This window comes from Gymnogyps californianus, chromosome 1 (assembly GCF_018139145.2).
Source record: "Gymnogyps californianus isolate 813 chromosome 1, ASM1813914v2, whole genome shotgun sequence".
Lineage (NCBI taxonomy): Eukaryota > Metazoa > Chordata > Aves > Accipitriformes > Cathartidae > Gymnogyps > Gymnogyps californianus.
This window is the reverse complement of record NC_059471.1, coordinates 80,680,528-80,702,499: the sequence shown is the minus strand read 5'-3', so window position 1 is coordinate 80,702,499 and position 21,972 is coordinate 80,680,528. Positions and strand designations below refer to the sequence as shown.

The 21,972-nt window shown below is 37.9% G+C and overlaps 1 protein-coding gene across 6 annotated transcripts in view; it reads right to left on the bottom strand.

The window, feature by feature from the left end:
• TBL1X (transducin beta like 1 X-linked) overlaps nt 1–21,972 on the bottom strand; it is a 202,315-nt gene that overhangs the window by 90,659 nt on the left and 89,684 nt on the right. For all 6 annotated transcript variants that reach the window (XM_050915578.1, XM_050915613.1, XM_050915589.1 and 3 more), the window contains one exon: nt 3,032–3,139. The gene's annotated coding sequence lies outside the window, so the exon portion shown is untranslated. The remainder of the gene's footprint in view (nt 1–3,031; nt 3,140–21,972) is intronic.

Here is a 21,972-nt window from a genome sequence, read left to right as displayed (position 1 = left end):
TAGCCTGGTTAGAGACATTCTCTTGTGGAGAGGAAAGTCCCAGTGTTACTACGAGACAGAAAAGTGCTACAGCATGTACCGTCACTCCCCATTACAAAATCTCTGGCTAGCTAAGACCAGCTGCATGTTTCAGAAGGAAAAAGTGAAAGAGATCCTGGAGATCTGCCTGATCTTCAGAGCTACAGAAAGTAAAAAGATTGATGATCAGTTATTGGCTATGTATCTGGTGAAAAGTTGAGAGGTTCTGGCCTTTGGAACAGCAACTCACATCCATAGTGAGAAGGAGCCCTATTTAGGGAACAAGCTTTATTTCACTGACATGTGGTTACTCTCTTGGATAAGGACAACCTAGGGCAGGCAAAAAGCTTCTCAAGTGAACTGGGAGGTGTTACAGAAACAGATGCAATACAAACTCAACTCTACATATGGACACCTGAGTGGAGAGAAGAATCAGAGGCCAAGGAAACAGGCAAGAGAGGCCGTAAAGTCTTGTTTAGGAGGAGGTGTTTTGTATAGTTGCTATCACTTTAAACTGTTGGGGAGATCTCCACTATTAAAACATTAAAATCAGTACTTCTAACTTTTCAGGAAAAGAGAGCCAAAGAAAAAGAAATAGAAGATGGTACTCTACATTATTGGCACCATTATCTCTCAGAATTACTGATGAGCCAGGGGGACAAGATCTTGAATTCATATAGATAATATGCTAGCAGATCCCAGGAGGATATACTGTTGGTAATATGAGATAAAGCAAACCACCAAACCGTATCAGAGAACTGGATGATCTGCCCTTTAAGTAGGTATTTGTAAAACATGAAAAGAACTACGAAGGACGTCCATCTGCAAGACGTAAGCTAGAAATGCCATGCAGTCACCAGTAACACATCAGGCACTCCCAAATTTTATTCCTAGAATACTTCTTCAAATACCAAAACGGTAGTTACGCTCTGGGCCTGCACATTCAATATGTAAAGTTTAGTTAATCACAAGCATTGAAGTTCATTGGCCCAGTAAACTAGAGGAATATTCTGCATTTGGGAGAAAGTACAGAGATTAAAATGTGGAAGGACTCTTCCTACCCCGCTGCCACCAGGGACCAAAGGCCACTATTAAATAGTCCAAGAAAGGCAACCTGTGGCAAAAAAAAATCACACTCGAATTCTAGGTTAAGGGCGTAATTAGACGGAAATACACATTACACATTAAAAAAACCCCAACTACGCTAGAAATTAATTCAAATAGGAAATTTTGGGCTAAAGAAAACAAGGAAGAAGAGGGCCTCCAACTTCTGATTCATGTTTTAAAAGAATACAAACACACTATGCAAAAAAACACAAACAACCAACATATATTTTCTTCTCTGTAAGTAGAAAAAAAGCATTTTTACAGATAAGAAGGTTATTAGTAACCAAAACGAATGTTAAAAGACTTTAAATAAGCACACCCAGATAATTTGTGCCTTAGAGTCCTGAAAGTGTTTGCAAGAGTATCATTTCAATGATGCTAACTTTCAATACATTTTGGAACACCCGAGAAATTTAGTAAGACTGCTAGCATTTTCCGCCAATATTTGAAGATGGTAAGCGGTATGATCTCAGTAATTCTAGAGCTCTAAGCCATTATTAATCTGAGGCAAAATAACCAGCAAACTGATAAAGGATAAATTCACTGGGAAATGACATGAATAAAACTGATGCCAGTCAACACCATTTTATAGAAACTTGGTCAGTAAAACAGAAAGTTTGATTTAATCATCTGATAAAGTTACGAACTCTGGTGAATGAAAGTTACTCCATAAATGAAACACGCAGACTTTTGAACAGCATTTAGCTTACAGCCACACAACATTCAGAGTAAGAAATTATTATCAGTATCATCAAATGTGATTAAGATATAGATATAAAATAGTAGCTGTTAACAGGAAATAATAATTGATGAAGAGTGCTCTACATTACTCCAATAAAATCACACAGTACTAGCTCAACATTATCTAAGAGTATCATCAACGATACAAAAGCAGTTATGGCACAAAAAATGTCAGATTGGTTAATAAAGGTAGCAGAGTGGTTATTCAGAGTAACATGGATTGCTTTGTAAGATGGGGATGGTGTATTACAGCCAAGTGGACTTATGCAGCAAGAAAGAAAGAATGCAGGTAATATGCACAAAACAGTGCATAGAAACCAAGGACTTACAAAATAAATACAATCTTCAAGGTACAGAAACAATTCAATACAAATGCCAGTGAAACTTTATGACAAAAAGGAGTAATAAAACCCCCACACATGTAAGTGCATAAGACCAGAGATACTACTTTCGTTCACAGCATTGGTGATACTGTAATAGTGAATACAGCTGCACAGCCCCTGCATTGTTTTCCCAAGATGGCAAAGATCTTCATTTTCCTTGATGTTTTCTCCATAATTCACAAAAAAAGGGAAGAATTCTGTACCTCCTTAAGATGTTAACCAGAATGCCCCACAGGCTGTTATTAGCACAGCGAGGGATTTAGAAAGTCGTGTGAAAAGAGCACAGCAGCAATTTGAAAAGGCTGCAGAGTACCAGTGAATGTTACATGAACACAGAAACAGTCTCTGGTCCATTCCAGGAGGGTACGAGAGCTCAGGCCTAATGTTAGTGACCGGGCAGTACTGACAGTGGTATAGGTACAGTGGTAAGACAGATCTTATCACTGATGTGTTTTGAGGTTACTTCCTACCACAGCAATTACTTAACACAGAAGCCACTTAAAGAATCATACAGTACTTCTTTGCTTTGCTACATTGTGGCTCTTCAATTTGTAGCTTAAAAACCAACCCTGAATAAATGTAGACTTTTTGTCAAACGTCTCTATTTGAGAGAGCTGGACTGGCGTAGCCTTAAATGACAGCACCGGTAGAAGTACATCATCACGTATATGCACAGGAACTAAGTACATGCATGGCTTCACCAGGAGAAAACCTGAAAGGCAGTTGGATAGGAAACTGCGTACCCGAGGTAAGCTCTTGTTCGGTGATTACTTTTGGCTTACCTGGTCGTGAGACCCTTGAGCTGCTGAATGCTGCTCCTCGCAGGCTGCTGTCAAGAGTCTGGGGGTTTGAGTTACCATGGAGATCACCACATCTGACAGCTGAGTGGGCTGCAATGAGAGACAGAGGTACCCATCAAGCCAGTTTCCATCATCCCATCAAAACACGAGCATTTGACTCCTTTTGCTCTTGGCGTTCGCCAAGATACTAGCTCCCAAGTTAGGAGCTTTGGCAGAACCGTAAGGGGAAAAAACCCAACACCCATCACAGAAAGAATTAGAGCGGCAAGGGCAAGCCCCAGCGACTCAGCATTTGAGCACTTTGCAAAGCCGTGCACTTTTTCAGGAACCTGGAAGAATCCTAATATACCCTGAGCTTGGCTCAACAATTTTCAGCCTCTTTGGTCAAGTGTAACATCAGCAACTAATTCATCCAGAACCGCTGCTGAGCACGAGACTGAAATGCCAGCGCACTGCCTCAGAACAGCGGGGGACACACACAAGTGTTCCCTGAGAAAGCTTCCAGTGGGAATTGATTGAGCACCACTTCTGTGCAAAAAGAAGTAGGCCAAAGAAATTACCTTCCTGTATGTTTTTGGGGGAAAGTCTAAAGGAAAGCATTTATGAAAATCAAACATGAAAGACAGCCTGGCATTCTTCTGCAATAATAAACCTATTTGCAGACTTTTCCATGCCTGCCATCAAGCATGATGAGTAAAGCCTTATTTCATATTTCCTCTGCCATTCGACTGCCATGTATCTTGACTAGTTTCCTACTCCTGCATTTCAAGCCTTAAGTGTTTTGCTCAGTTTTTGTCTATATAATCTAATAATTAAATGCTGTAAAGTGAAATGAGATATTCATTGGAGACTTCTTAAATTAATTATACTCTTCCACACAAATGTCTAATAGCTTTTAAAACTATACATTAAGGGTCATTTTATGATATAATCAATCTAATAAATAACATATTTAAACACATCATCAGGAAAAGCTTTCACAAATTCAGTTCTAATTCTCAGTCTGCAGTACTACATGTTCTCATTTACATCACTGTTAGACAAGTACACCATCTAACCAAATACAACTACTCACCTGAGAAAGAGTTATATCTATTCTAATCAGAGGTGAATGACTATACAAGGGACAAGAAATGACTATTTAAGCATCACAAAGTATTAACAATACATCAGCTAGAAGTCTGTAGTTTTTCTGTCTACTGAATGCATATGAACCTCCAGCTACCTGGCTACCTACATAATTACCTATCTAATTGTCAGATGGCATTCTGAGATGACTGTTGTCATCTCTCCATCTTATTTTCAAATTGTCTCCCATCTCATTTTTCTGTGGAGCATGCTATGTTTATGCACAATATAATATACTCAAGAAGCATAACTCTGTGTAAACATAAAATCTGAAAATCCAAGCAACAATTAGAGCATTTTCTGTTACAACTTCTCCACGTCTTACGAGAAAATCGTTAGGAGTATTATTATATTAAAATTATCTCTATTCAATACTCTGACATTATGCTATGCAACAATAACGAACACATACTGAGGCTGCTCTGATGACAAATACCAGGAAAATAACTGGCTCATCTGTGCTGAAGGCTTTGGCAAGATTCATGGAGTTTAAAGGACACTGTAGAATACCAGATACTCATACTGTAGCACTGTAGATGGAAGTATTGTTATTGAAGAAATTGTATTAATTCTTTGTGTCATAATTACACTCATAAATTGGTTGGGCCATGTTTTCATTTATTCTGTTTACAAAGCTTATATACTGGATCACTGGTAGCTTTTATCGGTGACGGGATCACTTAAAGGCCATTCATCTTCCCATGTTGCTACAGAGCAGGCAGAAGGTATCAGTACAGGCAGCACTGGTAACACAGGCTGGAAGAGCTAATCGAATCCTATAATAAGACCGGCTTTGGTTACCTTGCCAGACAACTTTTTGGTAAAAATGTTCATACTGGCTCTCTACTGCAAAGTTTTTTGTGTGAAGACTAGAGACAAGTAAATAAATGATTTTCAAGAATGAAGCAAAGGGAAAGAGACAAATTAGAGATTAAAAGATATGATTTCTTTATTATTATTTTATTACCCATAAGTGTCAGTGACACTTAAAAGTTACATAGATTTCCCTTACAATTAGGTGAGAGCATACATGTGGATGGTTGTAATAATTTTTCATGCTAGCAGATGCCCCTACCCATAAGGCTTTACTTAACAATAAAAGAGTTTCTTAAAATCTAGTCTCATACAGAAATAAGTGCTAACATAAGCTTTGAAATAAACAACATGCAAAGACAGAAAATGTTTTTTTAAACTTTCATTTTTAAACTTTCATTGGTAAGATTAACATTACAACCTATCACTACTTACAATAGGATTAAGGTCTCCACAATTTAGAAAGAAATTGAAAAAAACCCCCACCAGAGATCACAGAATACAGCTGCAAAAGTGATTAGAGCACTGTAGAAAATACTTCAATATGAAATACTTGGAGAGTTCAACTTGTATAGTTTATTAAAAAAAAAAAAGACAGATGACCTGATTACAGCACTTAAGTATTTTCATGGGGAGAAAATACTAAGTACCAACCGGCTTGTTAATCTAGCAAAGAAGGGTATACATAAATCAGCATCTGGAAGCTGATGCCAAATTCAAACGAGAAATAAAGCACATGCTTTTCATCACCTGTGACTAACCATTAGCGCAGCTATCAAAAGAAGAATGCAGAGATTCTCAATTTGCTGATATCAAGGTTTAGTGGGACTTTTCTAGAAGATGTATTTTTGTGAAAACGCAAGTTATCCTGTAGCCATATACAAGTTACTGCGGTTTCACACAGATAGGCGAAGTTTGCAATATGGAGAAAGGGAGACCAGGTGATGTAGTCGTACCTTCCTGGTCATTAAGTATATTATGATCCGAAACGATTGTCTAGCTTTGTAACTAAAGCACTGGATGGTGATGAGCACTGTGCATGCTAAGCTGCTGGTGTTAGCACATGCTTAGTGACACATATGCGCATATACACACACATATAGTGAGAGAGCGGGGGTGTGTTCAGGCCATATGTGGAGTCAGAGAATTACAACCATCCTTCCAGAGACAGGCGGACTAAATTCTGCTGCGAATAATATTCTGGCTTCTAATTTAGGAAGCCTGTTCTTTCCTCCATGAGCTGAAAGGACTCGGTCACAGGAGAGCGGTAGCGGGAGCTCTCTTCACAAGGGTCATTCGGGGCATCAGTAAGATGACCAAAGGCCGGCAATACGAATGCTGCTCTCTCAATCTGTGCCTCCACTCCACAGGCGTAGAGCAATGAGTAACAGTGCTTCGTGTTATTAACTACTTGCCAGTCCCGTCCCTGCGGGCAGTAAGCTTTCTGGGCAGAAAAAGCTTCCTACCAGGGTATTTCAGTGGGTCAGACAAGCAGTTCCCCACCTCAGCTAAAATCCAGGTGCTGCCATGGCCCCGCAGCACCACGCTTCCAGCTCTCTCCCTGCAATAGCAGCCTTACTCTGGGCACACAAGTAACACGGGCTTCTCACAAAAGGGGGAACGGGAGAAGAAAAGGAAATAAGAACAAGAAATGGCCTAAACGTTACACTGAACTGCTCTCATAGTTAGCAACCTTAAAAATTTCGTCCCTTAAGCAAAGATAAGGAAAGATATTGGAAGTGTCAGTTTAGCTAGCGTTAGTGCTGTTGCTACGCCTTGGGCTGCTAAGCTGCCAGGAAATTTAACCATGTTTAAATATCAACCAAAAATAAATAGTTAAAAAATTTCATTCATTTTCACGAATTGTAAATCTGGTACACACAGTCTGACTTTGGATGTTGCACTACTTTTGAAAACACAAAAGTCAGCCAAACAATGCAAATACATCCATCGATCTCCTTATCTCTCAGCTACTCCATCGGACACAACCTCCGTGAAGCAAAACCGTGGAAAACCCTGACACCAACTCACACACAGGCAGTCAATACAAAAACCCCTGCTAATATCAGAAGTGCGAATTTAACTGAAGAATACTAATGTTGCCTTTCACCCCTGTCCCCACAGCACCAGTCGGAGAGTAGCTGCCTGCTGGGACACAGCAGAGTACAAGTTTGGTGTCCGTGCCAAGCTGCACAGCACCATTTACACTGAGAAGTCAATAAAGTGACATTTGCTTAAAGGAGGCCTGAATTTGGTGCTGCCCCTAGTAGGCCATAGATGAAATACTGCATTTATCCACTGTTTCATACGTAGATTTCCTTTTGCAGGCACCTGCACGACTTTAGGAAACTGAAATTGGGGGCCAGATTCATAGGAGGCACTTGAAATTATCAGCTGTGCAGGTGGCTAGGGGTAAGAGCACCTAAATAGCAAATTTACTCTTGATTTAAACTCAGAGTAATTAGTCACATCATTTAGGAAGATGTTTTTGTAAATCCTACTAAATTCCTCTAAATAGATTTAGATACTTCAATATTTTTCCTATCTGATTTATGTTTAAATACTATTTCTGCATAGTTTCAACTAAATCGTTTTATTTGTTTTTACTAAACAACATAGATGAGGAGAAACCAAACCAGTGACATTACTGTTCTGTTTCATCACATTTCTCTTAACACTGTTCCATAATAAAAAAAACATTAATTGGGTGACTAATTTATTATCCCCCTCCTTTCTGGCTTTTAAAGGCACAGGAGAGTTTAAATGATAAATAGGCCATCTTCAACAGACACTGAACTACAAAAGCATTTTTGAGAGATTTCACTGTATCTCTGGGAAAAATTGCAGGATACCTAGTACACAATATGAATATTTTGCTTTCTTTCAAATTGATAAACAGCTTTAATATTTTTAAACAACCCCTGGGGGATTATACTCATAGTAAACCAGGACTATATGGAAGATTCCAATAGGACATCAATAATTATGCCACTCTTCTGCAAAAAAATAACCTAAAAGGTAATTTCTAAAGCAATTTCTAAAAAGTGTACGCATCAGAAGAGAATGTTCCAACATTTGCAAAACTTCTGCTGATGTGCTGGGTTTTTAGTTTCTTTATGGATTAACATTATAGATAAATATAATCACAGCAGTATAACCACAGCTGTGGCTACCCCTGGGGCATGACCAGCAATTAGTCTGTACAAGGATCACGGGTAACACTGCAGTTACGGGGATCCAAAACCAGGACCACCATTTTCAACACAACATAACATGCTGGGTTTCTCTATCGTGTTTCTACAGAGTACCTACGCACTGGACCTGCAACCTCTGTTCAGAAAAAAACACACAATGCCTGCATATTAATGTATTTGCCCTAAGGTCTTACAGAATAAATAAATACCATTTAATGGCTTGCTGTGATAAAAAATTTCCTAGACACTTATGTATCTATCTTCCCCCCATAGCTGCCTCCTCTAAAGGACGTTAGGAGAGGGTTTTTATTTTAAATCTACCATAGATGAATGCTCAGATTTGACGAAGGAAACGAAGTCATGAGTCAGAAATCAGAAAGTCAACTTTGAAATAAATATTCATTATAGTACTAGTGCAAAAAGTTTTCCCATGGTAAAATCTGAGCCAAAGCAACAAAAAAACCTCACAAATAACCCCTGTCTTCCCAGAAAAACTTAAAATACTTAGACTTGAGAGCCTCTCCCCAGAATATGGCAGTCTTTCAGGTGCAGCTCACAGACCCTGGGCTGCCACTTTGAAGCAAGTGTCTCGAGGGAACACAAAACTGCAAGTGGAAACTTTTTTCATGTTTCATCTTAACTAACTCTCTCAAAGCTAGTGGACATCATGAAATGAAGAATTTCAGAAGCACAGTCTCGTTACTTTGGCTAATTCTGCCACCCCTTTTATGCAGGCTCCTCCAGAAATAAATTAACTCTTAGCATCCTGAACACTAACTCAATACAACCAGTCTTAGAGCCAGACTGGAAGCCACAGTTACAGCATCGACTCTCAAAATCATTCACGACAGTCAATGCTTTGCCTGCACAGATGCCTCAACAGCTTTAGCTTTTTTCTGCTTCAGCTGTGCATTTCAGTGTAGTAGATATTCTCTCCATCATGCGTAATAGTTTCGGAGACAGGAGATACATGAGCTATCTACCATTATTTGATAGGCCAGTACTTTCAGCTCTAATAATGAATTTATGGAAAGCTTAGCTGTCAGTAACCAAGGCAGGTACCAATACTGAAAATGCTTAGCACTGTAAGAGGATTTTTTACAGTACACGGATTCATGCATGCTGTGGCCTACAACACAGCAATTCTGATAATTTTTTATCAGAAAGATATACACATATCAAATAGCACAACATTTATTTTACCAACCCTCAGGCAAATCAAATGCTATTTTTCTAATTAACAAGTCCAGATTTAAAAAAAATACTTCTCTCTTGACAGTAACTCATGAGATTTCTGCTGAACTTTATAAAACTTGAAACAAAAAGGACAGCATGTCTAGGACTGTTGTGATGGAAACATAAAGAAAAGCGCTTAATTATTACATCTGTGATACTGCAGGTAGGTGGGAAAGAATTATCCCCTTCAGAAGCATTGAAGTGTAATCATCTCGTTTGTCTATTTAGCTCTACTTCAGGCAAAAGCATAGAAGAAACAGAAAAGAAGAAACGTAGTCTCCTCTGCACTGCCCTAACAGTCACCATTAACTGATTTAAAAGTAAGTGCAAGCTTAAGAAGAAAACCACCTGACTTAGTTTAATTCATGTAACTTTTGCCCTGAGTAGGTCTGTCATTCTAACCTAAGAAACGAACTTTCAAGTCTTTGGCCCCCAGTTGTGCAAATATTGCATTGCTTTCAGCATGCACACCTTGGAGGTACCCAACTGCAGAGCAGTACGTGAAAGGATTTGTTGCTTCCCACATTTGGACAATGCAAAGCGTGTACAGTTTTCTCCAGGTGCATCAGTAATGTGAATTGCAGCCCGCAGCAAAGACAGAGCTAGTACAATTTTCTTAAACAAGGTTTAATATGTGTAGCCGATATCATCAGCTGTAGTTTCCAAGAAATTTTGAAGGTGGGATACAATGGGCACTGCGGTAATATAATCTTGATGTTGCAGAGGCATAAATAACTGTTGCAAGGTCAGGCTTCAGGAGAAATGACTGCAATCAACTTACTTGGAACAGAGATGGCAGGCACTTTGGTCATGCCACAGGGGATTTGGGGAGTGGCTTGTCCCCAAAGGACCTTTTCTAACTTCATCTTGCGTGGAACTTCAGCTACACATCACTGTACCAGATGCGTATATAAGGTAATTAATATATTTAAGTTGCATTTTCCCCTTACATTACAGCAATTGTATGAAACACTCTAGGCTAGAAGCTGCTGAATCAGGAAATGGATCAGAAGCTAACTAAAATGCCTTTCTAGTTATTGATTCCTGCTCTCTGTTTCATGTCAGCTTCCTAGAATCCATCCAACACAAGCATGAAAGGGTAATGAGTTTCTGAACACACACTCTAATAGTGCACACTGCATCAAAGCTTTCAGTAATTGCCTGGATGCTGCTTCCCAGCAGTACTAAACAACTTAAATATAATTAGCTGGAAGCCCTATGGGCTGCATTTCCCCACTGGAACACCTCTTACACTAATCCATTTATCAGGCTGACAGATGACTGAATCACTGGTACTATGGACCCATTCTACTAATAATATTTCTCAAGCCAACATTGTGGCTCCTTCCTTATCTGGTACATTTTTGCAAAGAAAAAACCTGCATTATTTAGAGTGGGGAGAGAACCAGACATACAACACATTCATCTCTTCCCAGTACTGAACAATGTTATTTGTTTGATTAGACCACTAAGCATAAAATGCTGGGGCTATCAGGCAGAAAATGGAAATGAAATGTATGCATTATGGAACTGTACGATGCCAAAAATAATAGGGAAACACACAAACAGTGAAAGGGCTTTTGGAAGTTTTCCAGCCATTCAAAAGTTTTCGGAAGTCTGGATAAGAGGATAGTTTTCAGGGTATCCTTCCTGAAGATGGCCTGACTATAGCTGTCAAGCAAAAATTTCTCCATACCATTTACTTCTTGAACACCCTTCTGACAATAAGTGACAAAAGACATTTTAAAGCTGTTTGAATTATATGCAAATAGACATGAATTGAACATCATGCTGCCACAGAACTATGCACTTTGTAACCTGCTAGAGAATTCTCATAAAAGTACAAAAAAAAAAATTAATTTCTTGGGCAGAATTTTCTAATGTTGTAACGAAAACTATTTTATCGTTGTATCCCTCTGGCTTTTATTTCCAGACAGGTTCCAATACGTGGACCTCTGCAGGGGCTGAAACTTTGGGGACTGCAGGCAAGGCCTTCCCAAATGTGCCACGCTCTTGAAATGAAGTCATTGTAGAAATGCTAAATTCTCATCAAATTCTTTTAAACGATGAAAAAAATTACTCTAGGATGTTATACTCTTATGCTTCCTTTCTAACAAGTTGTGGGACAGGAAATAAAGAGGGACAAAGCTGGTAATGGCCAGTAAGAAGATCTAGAAAAAGAGGGGTTTTAAAAGGTGCCCTTCTTCTAGACCCATTATACTGTGGTCAATAATCCATATTCTGGCTTGGAATCACCAGAACCCAGCTACAGTGGTAGCGTTGTTTCACCTGGTTATTTCCCCTAGATGTTCTCATCATGGCCACAGAAAATCTTGATGTCGCAAAACAATAAAACAAGAAGAAATGACTCCTTGTACTACTTCTACGTGAGCCTAACCAATAGGCTTGTTGTGAAGCTGCCAGTCAACATTCATGAATTCTCTTAAAAATATTACTGCAAGTTAAATGGCCTCATCCTTTTACCTGGAACCACCATCAGCATGGATTAAATTCCAAAGAGGGACTACAAAAGCTACACTTAAATATTTAACAATGAAAGAGATCATTAAAATATACCCAGTGACCAGAAACTGATTTAGCTTGTGAATCAAGCAGCAGCAATACAAGGTACAGCCAGCACTTCCCTGGATCAAGACCAACCATCCATCTCAGAACAGGGCCAAGGAACAGCAGCTACTTGGACATTACCAGACTTGATTTTTGAAAATGCAATCACAAGTGTTTACACTGCCTGGTAAAGTACCTAGCAGGTTATTAAATACTGAGCTATTTGAGATTTCTTCATGTGAACCCAGGAGCAGAAATCTCAGTTTCACATGCATTCTCCACCCACTCCTTCCCTCCGGCCTGAAACTGGAAAACTCATCCCAGAGACACTGACATTTGCACATCAGCCAGCCAACTTCCCTGTCATTCAAAGCCAGCCCCTTCCTTCCCAGCTTCATCTCCTCTGTTTAGTGTATTTTCTACTTCTACAAAAGAGCACACAGTATCCTGAGCAAGGGCTGCCCTGAACCATACGAACCTCAACACTTGTCAGTCATACTTTCACATGAAATGCAGAATTTCACACTCCTGTTTCCACAGACTCCTTTGAAAGGCAGTGGTATTGAGCAGAACAAACATCAGATCTAATCAAAAGAACATTCTGAAGTAAAAAATGTTGAAAAATCTTCTACTTCTAGCCATTTTTAATAAAACAGATCGTGGTCATGAATTTCCTAAGTAAGAAACTGTCTTTGCCAGGCAGGGAATGTAACATTACCTTCATTTGTATGCTTTACAAAAAAGCTTGCTGTATTATCAGTGAAGCTGAATTGCTTGGATATTATTTCTCATTTGAGACAATTCTTTAATTCTTGAGGTAAATAATATCTCTTTAAAGCACTTCCAAAATTATTACATAAACAGATTCTTCCCTTTATTTTAAGCCGGGGGCAAATATACAGCAGCTTTATAGTTAAATAGTTGCACTAAATTCTTGGGGTTTTTTAATAGAAGCAGAAAAGAGTTTGAGGAGAAGAGAGGAATCATCTAAGAATCAAACTTACAGCTGGAGTCATACTCCACTAACTACCATACTTCGTATGGTAGGTAGTATACACTTGGAAAGACGTGGCGTGCTAAGCAGTTAGATACTGCAAAAATGCAGACGGTTTTATGAATGCAAATAAACGGCTGCTCTAAAAAGCATGGCAGAAGCGACCTAATACATTGATCTGCAAACAGAACACTTATTTGTAAAATCTATTTGAAAGTTAGACTTTTATATTCAGTAACTACTATCTTCAGCATTAGAAAGATACTGAATTTTCTTGCAAGACAACTTCTGTGCAGTCTCCATCTTTGGACTCCTGACTGGACCAAACCCAGAACAGCCAGGTCTAACCCCAGAGCTGGCCCTGCTTTGAGTCAGGTGTTGGACTAGAGACCTCCTGAAGTCCCTTCCAACCTGAATTATCTTACGATCCTACAATAATAATCTCTCCATATTAAAATTACATACTGTTATTGTGCTATTTACATAGAAAATAAGGAGTTAATAAGAAACGTAAGGGCACAAACTTGCATATTGAATCCAGACGGATCCAAGGTCTTAAAGGTATCAAACATGAGATATTCTTTCTGATCATACAAAGTTTATGCTGGTTAAGCAACTATAACAAAGCTGAAGACTGATGACTAAAGACACAGAATGTTTTTGTTATACTGCAGATTACCTTCCAACATTACCTTTTCCTTTTACCTAAATCACTTGTAGAGCTATAGGAGTAAAAACTATTTATATTAAATTAAATTACAGTTTAACTATGTGAAGCGTAATCTTCCCCCAATTAAAATGCATGATATACAGTAATAGGTTATACTGTCTGGATATGAAAAATGCAGTTGAGAATACTGGCTAGAGAAATACACTAGATGAAAAAAAGAGCACGAACATGAATTTATCTGCAGTAAACAAGACTGTGAAAAACCTGAGCATTTCAAAACATGTAGACAAAAAAACCCTCCAACAAACGACACACAGACTCTGTGGTAAAGAGCACTGGTCTGGCACCTTCTTGGTCTGAGGAACCCAATCCTTTGAGCTGGCCAGTAATCTAGGTAATTCACCACATTTGAGCTTTTTAATAAAATATTGTAAGAGTCAGCAGTAGAAGTGAAATTTCAGAAAAAAAAATTCAAAATTATCATCTGCATGTTACAGGAAATAACTTCTCTGAATTTTGGTCCAGTTGATTGGTTAATCGGATTAACCTGATGGTTGATACTAGCTGTCGCATCACCACTGCCTTATAGGAGTAAATGGGTATCTATACCTCTACACTGAGACCAAATTCACCTCTTTTGACTAGCATATATGAGAATTTTGACTAGTATATATGAGAAAAGTTTGTTTGTATAACAAGATTGAGATAAATTCCTTTAATGAATTTCAACAAAGTATTCTCTCTCAATATATGAATTTCAATAAAGTATTCTCTCTCAATACATGTGATGTTCTATGCTTTAATGCAATTCTGATACCATAAATAGTACGATCTAACCATCTTTGGTTTATTTCATTTTTCCGTCTACTTTAAGAGGTATTTTAGCTAATAAAGCTCACAGACTTTTAATGACTCTCTAGTCTGTACTTTATTGAAGGAACACACAGAAAGAGTAGTCAAGATCTTAGTATTAGTAAATGGTTATCTAAATGATTTAGCCAATACATGGTTTATATTCTCTATCTCATGGTATGTTCAGACATAGTGAAGTTCATAAAGTATGTTCCAAAGCCATTAAGAAAAATCTTAATCAAGTGTCAAAACTTCACTTAAAAAAACCCAACAAACCAAACTCAAAACCACACCAAAGCTTGAAAATTCAACTAATTAGTTAAACTTGTTGAGGAAGGAGAATGACTTTTGAATTGCGGAAAACTGCAAAGTTAAGTTGCTTTCCTTTTTCCTGAAGCTGCCTCGGCCTTGCTACTCCAGCATGAAAGCCCAAAGGTCCTGATTCTGTTCCTCCAAACATCATTTCTTGAAAGCTTGCAAGGACCAAAGAGCTTAAGAGTGGAAAGGGGAAAATGCTTCTATTACTTCCAGCACCGTGAAGTGTCTCGCAGTGTTTAATGCTTACCTGAGCATCCATTTTATTTAATAAATTCTTCTAGCTCTGTTCAATAAATAGTAGGTCTGTTTTTTCAAATGCTAAAGTAAGAAATTAAGAACATCTGAAAGCCATACAGATCAGGACAATAATCCGAATTACAATGCAGACTGCTTAAATTCGTATATATATGTGTATGTCCTAACATAACACTGCACTTTCATGTACATTTTATAGCACTGAATTTTATGCAGCCAGTATGTGATGTTACTTTTAGTCAGCATTAAAAGGTGAATTTTCCCAGGGTCTCAGAAGTGCAATTACCATTGACTTCAAAACAAAAGGGAAGTGGCCTGCAGTTCTGGAAACCATGTCAGTCTTTTCATCTTGGAAACTAAACTCTCATTCTGCAAATTGAGAAAACTATGAAAAGTGAGAGCAAGTATTTGCACAGAAAGATATCTGCTTTTATTGTGCTGTATTAAATGAAACAGAACCTTTTTATTTCATGACAGAACATGTCAGGGATGTTCACGCCACTTACCTTTGATTCCAATTTAAGTATATGTATATGGATGCTGATGCCTAAAGCTGGGTTGTATGAATATTCAGTCTTCATTATAATGAGTGGTTTTCTTGTATTGCATTAGCAGGAAAAGAAAGACCTAATAGCAAAAGATTCACTGACGTCAAAGAAGAATTACAGCAAAGATAGTAGCAATAAAAAAAGGATCATTAAGAGTCTTTTTGCATCTCAGTTTACAGATTTTGTTTACTTTACATCTAAGTGTTTTAGTGAGATGCAAGGTGTTACAGTCATTTTTTACCCTAGCCTTTGAAATTATTTAGGAAAATTCTGAGGCATAGGCTAAGAGGCTTAGAAACTCTGCTTAGAAATTTTGAAGGACAGGTATTAAAAAGTTCAATTTCACCAGGGTAGCAGTAAGTCTAGCCATATCCCCCATTCTATCCACTGTAGTGTGCAATTTCAGGCTGCGGTCATGTGTCTTGTTCTCAGTGAAGCTTCACTGGTGTAGCCTTATTCCCTTGCTTCTCATAATCACTATTCCCTTACATTCCTGCCGCACATTGCTGCCCCTCAGTATCTGTGGAATAACTGCTTATGTCAAAATGATTCTGATTAAAAGAGTTCCGAGAGTTGGTGTTAAAAAGTGTTTAAACTAACCTAGATTATAGTGAACAAATCAGGTTAGGGAGTGACTACATGATCAACTAGATCTCGTGGGAGCAATACTGAACAGTTGTGAACAGTAGGGGACAGGAGCCTATTCAGCCAATTCAGCTGCTGCCAGAATAAAATGTGGGAGACATAGAGAACTGCCCTCGTTCTTAGGTTTTGCGCCTTTCTTTTCTTCTCTTTTCCCAATATCTAAAATCCTAAAATTCTTATTCCTGATTCAGGCTGCCAAGTTTCCTCAAAACAATTACTTCTCCAGCAGTACCCGTGTTCAGACTTCTAAGGCACATTGACAGGGTAGCTAAGAAAACCCATCCAAACTAAACGCCCCCCCTCCCCCCCAAAGCCACCTCAGTAAACCAGCAATGAGTTTAAACATAGTCATCTTGGCGTCCTCAATTCACCTTGTTATTGCACCTCCAGTTGCTGCAGCACAGATGGGATGCAACATCTCCCACTGTTTGGGGACTGCCCCTAAAGGTGAGCCATATGTTTTGCAATACCTAGAAACAGCAGGATAAGATAAGGAAATCTCTGCAGCCTTAAGGCAGAGTTGCTTTGATTTCACTGCTTTGTGTCCTGCCCTTTTTTTTTTTTTTTTATCGAGAGCTTTTGCAATTTAATTTATCTGGGTTAAGCCTACAGAAAAAAAATACAAATACTGTGTTTGCGTATGTGTGTGTGTGTGTGTAATGCCTAGGAAATCTCCTGTGTTATCTGTCTGTGTAACATTTTACCTTCCACTAGACAAATATATTTTTAAACAGTCTGGAATCAAAACAACATTCTCAGCATTCAAGACATTCTGTCACCACTGCCCATTTGTTGCCCTCTAGGTTTCTCTCAGCTGGCAAATTTCCCATTTAAGGAATTATTAGATTCATCTGCTTAGACAAGGATGCAAAATAAAATGAAATGCTGGATTATTCTAGAGAACTCGTATTTTTCTTTCAGGGCAGAAAATCCAGTGCATGAGAGCTGAATGTTAACAGCAAATGGAACCAATCTCTCAGACTTCACAATTCTACCTCACTATACTCTGCAAAATCTAATTTTGACTAAGATGCCACAACATTTATTTTACATTCATCCTTTACTTCTTTAAATATGTTTATTGCCACTTATTATGTTAACCTGTTTTGGAGCCCTAAATATTATGCTCACAGGTGATGGGTTTTTTTTTACTGTAGTTCTAGTAAGCATGCTGCTTGTGCATACTGCTGCTTCTACGCAATTTTTCATAAAGAATTACCAATTGCTTTGCTACCATTTTCCCTACATCATATTTTTTGCAGAGAGAAAGTGTAAGAATAAAAGGAAGAAAACATGTAAAAATGAATAAATTACCAATTTTCCACAGCAAGATGGCTCAGGATTTACTTGAGTTATGGAGTAGCTTTCATGTCAGAAGCTGTACTGCAAAACCACGCTTGTGTTTCTGGGCCCACTGGCTGCAGCACCAAGATTTCTGGAGGCATATGCCATGGTTCTTAGTACTGTAATACACTAGAACCGTACACAACCCTTTTGTATTAATATGTGGGAACACTTACTTTCTCCCTGTACGTAGAAAGAAAACTGTGACAAAGTCTGGAGAAATGTCTCAACATCAATTTTTCTTACTAAACAGCTAAAGCAGGTTTCATTTTCTTGCCACAGATGAGTGAGCTAACAAAAACACTATCAAATTCAGGGTAGGGTTTCAGGCGCTGAGTGCATATGCACATGCACGTGTACCAAGTTAAGCAGAAGATGAACATAAGAGAAATCCTAAGTGATCCTAAAGTGATTAACGTAACAGTAAACCCGTTACTGAGCCAGAACTGCTTTATGGAGACTACTGCCTCCCAGTATTGATACTAAACCACTATCTTATACTGTTCACCCAAGTAAAAGTCTACTTCAAGGTGTTATATTGTTATAACACAGTGATTAATCAATTTCTTTTTAGAGCCTCCTCTGAGAGCTTAAAAATTCATGATTCACTTTACTAGTATTCTGTACAGCTTTCCACATTTTTTGAGTGGTATGATTAAATTTATCTGTGGTTGCTAATGGTCACAATATGGAAAATGCTTCACATGAAAGTCACCGTTCCACATACACCCAATGGTTCTCCTTAAAACACACCACGAATCCCAAACAAAAAGGACTGCAAGTGACAAATCCTTTTCATTTATTCTCAAACAGGCTAACCTGAATAAGCTGTTTATGCAAAAGGCAGACAGGACAGACTTGTGAAGAAATACTGCAAATGGAAAAAATAAAGTAGTGCATTATATTTGCCATATTTTAAGGTTGGAAATTAGTCCACAAACTCATTTGGGTTCACGCCCTACCGACTCACATTTTTTTAAGATAAAAACTCATCCAAGATTTGATGCTATGAAATTAGGACTACCAAAAAGCATGCTGAATTTGGAAATTTGATATGTTCATCACTAAATTTAAAGATTTTCTACTAGGTTTCAAGGGTCTTCATACTGTCTTATTTATTTAGACTGCACGTTATAGTAGTCCAGGCTTGGGCACAAAAATACATGGGTACTACATTTTGCCATTCTGGGCATAAAGCATTAAAAATTTGTTAAAAAAATCAAACCAACTGTTTAATAAGATTGAATCCATCATCCATAGGAATTGCCAGAGATACAGACCTACAAATACATTTTGGTTTTATTGAATGTAGCAAGATATAACAGCATACAATCTCATTAAAGAGCCAACCAATAAATAATTTTGTGCCATCCGAAATGATAGTTCATTCTAAAACCTGAAGTCAGGCACCAAAGAATAGTAAGATATGCTGTAACATAATAAAAAACAATGTAAGAACAATGTATAAAGATATCTATCATTAAGTAATACTATTATGAGGTTCTAGAAACATAAACCATGTTTGATTATCTGAGTGATTTCTCTGTTGTGTGCATTGCAATGTATACTCTGGAAGAACAAAGTTCGTTATGCAGAAGTTAAATGATCTTGTTGTTTCTCCTTTATTTCTTCTTGAGCTGCTGAGCTATTCAAAATTATGTAACTGAAGGGTGTTTTCAGATGGAAAAAGTACCTTGGTTCCAAAAGAGGCACTGGCGTGACTCTTCAAAAATATCACGTTAAAAATAAACCATCATAAAAATTGCATTGTATTGACTCTGTGACTCTAAAAATGCATTCTAGACTGTCATTACCATTAAAGGTGATGAATATGTTCTAATTCACTGGTGATTTTTTGGGTACAGCCATCCCTCCACCAAGGCACTTCACTTCTTCCTCCCTGGGAAAAGGGGGCTCAAATATTATCATCAGATGGCAATGCAGACCCACCGCAGGGCTAGTGAAGGGGCACTTCATTAGCAGTCTGCTGACAGATGCAAACATTCTGCAAAATTCTTTAAAGCAGAAGCATGCCATTAATTTTGGTATTTATTGCTTTCTATGAAAGATAAGTGACTCAACGTTGGGAAGGGCTTTACAAGGCTAATATTTCGTCCCTGTCTAATGCTTTTTTGCTTCGTGATGTGCCTGCCTATTATGAGGCTAAACTTATTCCAAAGAATAAATTAAGCAATAAGACATGACAAGCAGCGCATTTTTAGGCAATTTATACTTACCACCTGAGGCATGCTACAGCAGCTCAAGGCCAAAGGCTGAGTAACTTTAACCATTCAATAGATGCAATAATAATTGAACTGAAATGCACAGCATTGGGAGACTTATTTCTATCATGATAATGGAATTTATACATAGAACCAAGTGTTTCTGTGCATTTAGTGACTGTTATTAAATAAATGATATTGTTGAGAAACTTTTTTAACCATTGTTCTGAAAATGCTATCCAACACAAATTAAATGTGGAGGTTTATGTACATTGTTCTATGACCAGACATTGCTTGTGAAATGACAGAACTACCCCCTGGACTGTAGGTCCAGTATCAGTTTAAAAAAATCCATGCAGACATATATAAATTTTAAAGGACTGGGCAGCACAGGACAGGACAGACATCAGCCACTCTAGAGATTTAGCAACTGGCCTGCGCTATCCTGATCACATATCAATTAATTAAGGTCTACTTGTGGAAGTAACAAAGAATTAATTTAAAATAATTTTTTTTTTCTAACAGCACTACCTCATCTCATTCTGAAGAGACCGTGCACAGACATGCAGCTGTGCTACTGGAACACTGTTTACTTCATTGCTCCAGCTTTAATGAGTAAAACAATGACATTATTTAGGTTCGTGATCTATTCGCCAGTCACAGTAAAGTTCACCTCTTAAATAAATAGTGCGACAAGCTGGCTTTAATTTGTACTCGGCATACCAAGAATTGATTTTTCCCATAAACTCACTCTCTTTCTGCTCTGCTTTGTAACTACACGGTCTGACATGGTTTAACCCTGTTGTGGAGAGCTGCCTTCCATCCACATTCCTAAAAACTCTGAAAAATTAACATGACTGAGAATTTAAAAGATGCGAAGATCTACTCGTGAGGTGGAAAGACTGGGCAGTAAACTGTTTTACAAAAAAGTGCAGCACCTGTTCATTCTGTAATCTTCATTCTGCTCTGATGAGTCTTAATCTGTAAAGAGGGCTATTTTTAAAGACAAAGACAAGAATAATTATTTCAAAACCTGAGAATTCGCTACTGGATTCTCTTTTCCCGTCTCTTCTACCCCACTCCCCCCAAACAAGGGAAGAAAAATCCATCCATAGTTGAATACTGAATATGAACACACGTAAATAAAACCAAAACCCTTTAAACATCAGCAGGCTAGTGTTTTCTATGTTCATTAGTAAATGAATGATATCACGTCCAAACTCTTGGATGTTAAAGACAGAAACACACAGCTCTGGGACAGGCTGCCACTGCTCCCAATGCTGAACTAGAACATGCTAGCAAAAATCCAAACAAAACTATTGTTATTTTCTGATTTAAGAAATCATATTCTATAAAGATATTTCTTACACTTTAGTCCAGACAAAATGTAACTTACAGTCTCTTACTAAAAGAAGCGCATTTGTGTTCCAATTTACGTCATTCTTTTCAAGCATTTTAAATTTTAATGTATTGTCCACAAAACACAATTCTGCATAATATACACAATATATAAAATTCTTTTCAATACAAATTTAAAATTAAAAGACCATAAAAACAGACTTACTACATCAAGTCAAACATCCACTTTAGCCAGTACCTCTTCTTTAACCATGGCAAAAGTAGATAGCTAATGAAGAATATATGAACAAAGCAAGGACACAGTGGTACTCTCCCAGCCCCCAACAGCCCACAGCTCTGGGACCTCCTGATGGTTCCAGTATCGAGACACACCAGGACGTGTTTTAGTGGAACATTAATGCATACTCCTTGCAATTTATGACCACAGAAAAAAATCCTGCTGTAGATTTGTGGCAGGTATCATTGTAATGTTATGGGACAAAATATCTAACGGTGATTTTAGCTACCTTAACTGTATTAGTTGAATGCAACCTTGTCCTTAATTTTTATATTTCATGTTCTAATTATGAAAAAGACTCTAGCATTCAACTCCTTCTTTTGAACCCAGCCCAAATCCAAAGCCAGACAAACACGCGAATAGTTCTACAATAAATTTGCACATTGAAGCTGTGCATGAGAACTGGGGATTTTCACAAACATTTATTCAACAAATGCAAAATCGTCACGTACATGTACAAAAGTACAATTTGTAGAGGTGATAGATCTATCACAAAATTA